The sequence below is a fragment of the Geospiza fortis genome, unplaced genomic scaffold, assembly GCF_000277835.1.
Source record: "Geospiza fortis unplaced genomic scaffold, GeoFor_1.0 scaffold140, whole genome shotgun sequence".
NCBI lineage: Eukaryota > Metazoa > Chordata > Aves > Passeriformes > Thraupidae > Geospiza > Geospiza fortis.
In genome coordinates, this window is record NW_005054459.1 from 810,184 (window position 1) to 812,826 (window position 2,643).

Sequence of the window (2,643 nt, forward strand, 5' to 3'; positions counted from 1 at the left end):
TTCCTAAAAACCTGCAATTGAAATTCACTTGGGGAGTCTCTGAAAGCTGGGGAAGGCTATTCTATTTTATAATATTCTTTTGACATGTCTTAGAGGAAAAAGGAAGAAAGCTCATTTGCTTTTAATTTCTCAGTTTTGAGGATAATATTTAACAGAAGTAAATCCCTTTAAGGGCTCAGCTATGCTCTTTGAAGCTAGAGGGAAAAATCCCATTGAGTTTCAGTGCAGGAGAACCAGCCAGATGCTTTGGAAAATTATGTTAAACAATCTGCAGTGTGTTAAGTGATGCAAGAAAATTAATTTGTGCCATCATGAACAGCCAATAGGTGAAAAAGATGGGAATCCTGAGTGTAGTAGGTAGGGTATAAAAATAACCAGGCTCTTTCAGGGTGTACCTCATCAATCAGCTCCTGGTAGAGAGTCTGGAGCAATTCCATCCTCGGCTCCTGGTGCTGTAAAAGCCCAAAGGTGCTGGTGTAACACACCTGCCTGCCAGGAGGTGCAACAGAAGGACTGACATGCTCTGCAGATGAAAAGGGCTGCCTGAGTGAGATCAAATTTGTTATTAATGATGGAGCTATTAGCACAAGGGGTGTCTAATAGCAGAGTTAATTCCTTGTTCCTGTGCTTTTGTCCTCCCAGCGCTGCAGAGCCAACGCTGCCTCCCTGAGCCACAGAGCTCCTCTGTTCACTCTGAGCACACCTGGCTCTGCCCAGCTGTTAAAGAACTTGTTTTGAACATCCAAATCCTGTTCCCAAGTTCCTCAGGCCTTGGAGGATCCCATCTCCAGTTGTCCCTGCTGGTGGCCAGAGGCACTGGGTGCTTGTTGCTCTATCCCTGAGGGCACAGCAGCTTCCAGGCTGGGGTTGTTGAGGGAAGAACTCTTTTATTTACAGCAGGGCCTGCAAAACTCAGGGATACAGCCTGCCCCAGCCATCCTCTGCTGATGGAGAGGGATGCACAAAGCAGTGCAGCCTTGGACACCTGCCTGAGAGAGAGAGAAGATGCCTCCTGAGCATGAGGGCAGCCAGAACTGCTTTATCAGACACCTCATGTCTGCAGGTGGGTGGGATCATCCCAGGCCTCGGTCACTTGGTCCCTCAGGATGCAGATGGAGAACTACAAAAGATGGACATTTCTCTAAGCTCCAAGGTGACAGCAGTGCAGAGAGAGAGGCAGCAGCCTCAGTGGGGTCATTCCTGCAGCCCCACAGCAGAGGGGTCACTCCTTCAGACCCCTCTCTGCAAAGGGCCCAGATGGACTCCAGGGTTCAGCTCAGATCTGGGGGAGGTTAGATCAGGAGTTTGGGCAAGGACACAGCCAGGTCCCAGAGCACAGCCCCATTAAATCAGGCTGCAGAGGGTTCTGCAGCATAGGGGGGCATCAAGAGGCACCTGGTTCTTGCCCAAACCATCTCCCCGTGGAATTCAAGGCCTGGAGCTCACAGGTGGCCAAGGCCCACGTGCTGTGCCTGTGCTGCTGGGCTGGGACACGAGGCTGGGGCGCTGGGCAGCAGCAGGAACTCAGCTCCCCAGGTAAGGCTGCATTACTGTTTAACTCTGGCAGCTCAACTCTTCAGTGCCTCCCCATCCATCCTGCAGCCCATTCCCCTGCCTTCCACATGCCCCGTGCAGATGAGGCCCAGCATTAATGAGCCATTGCATACAGATGAGCTGGCAGCCAGTCTGACCTGCCACAGCCGCACATAAAAGCCAAGGAGGGCCTTGGGCTCTCTTCTCTTGATGCAGGAGCTGCTGGACCCAAGTTCCGTGGGAGTTCCCTGCTCTGGGGGACACAGGCAGCTCCTCTCCCATCTCCCTTCTGCCCTGGGTGAGACACAAGGTAAGGGGCTCTGTTCTACTGCTTCCTCACCATATTTCCCTAGACTGTCCCTTCTGTCTTCTTGCACAAATTTGCCATGTCAGGACTACAGCAAGGGAACCAAAAAAATTTTTTTGTGTGGAATAGCATGTGTGGGTTCTAGTCTGCCTTGCCACTGGCTCACCTCTCCTTGGGCAGCTCATTGCCACTTCTCTGCCTCTGTTTCTGCTCCCACTAAGCAGCCACTGAGGAGAACACTGCCAACAAAATCTCTGCATCTGCTGGAGTCCCCTCAGCCACCGGGTGCAGCTGATGGCAGCTCAGGCACTGCTCCTCTTGGGGAATGCTGAGTGCATTTCTGACAGTGTCATGGGGCTAGAAGGGCCTTCAGCCTCAGCTCTGTGAAAAACTGGAGTGGGATAAGCAGGTAAAAGCTCAGGGCATGTTAGATTTGTGTGGGAGCTGCCAGCACTGCTGTTTAACCCTGTGTTAGCAGCAGCCATCTGGGCTTCAGAGTGACTTCAGGCACTTGAGAGTAACTGAAGGGCTAATTAAGTGCAAGTGGACAGTTAATGAGCATCAGCCCAGGGTTTCCACAGCCCTACCTGAGCTGAGAGGTGTTTCAGTTCCCCAGAAGCAACAGCTCAGAGCAGAAGTTCCCCCAGCTCAGCTGCAGGAGATGCTCAGAGCTCTAGGAACAAGGTTCTCAAAACTTCTAAAGTTAAGAAAAGTAACCACCCTTAAATTCTCTTCCATTTTGGGCATGACAACGTGTAGTGCATGGTTCACTTCCTTAATCTCACAGTCAATTGCTTTTCTCA

General features: G+C 51.3%; 1 protein-coding gene across 1 annotated transcript in view; it reads left to right on the forward strand.

Annotated features, from left to right (window-relative positions):
- The first annotated feature begins 1,736 nt into the window (after positions 1-1,736).
- KCNJ1 (potassium inwardly rectifying channel subfamily J member 1) overlaps positions 1,737-2,643 on the forward strand; it is a 17,978-nt gene continuing 17,071 nt past the window's right edge. Inside the window, exon 1 of the mRNA XM_005427894.1 lies at positions 1,737-1,843. The gene's annotated coding sequence lies outside the window, so the exon portion shown is untranslated. The remainder of the gene's footprint in view (positions 1,844-2,643) is intronic.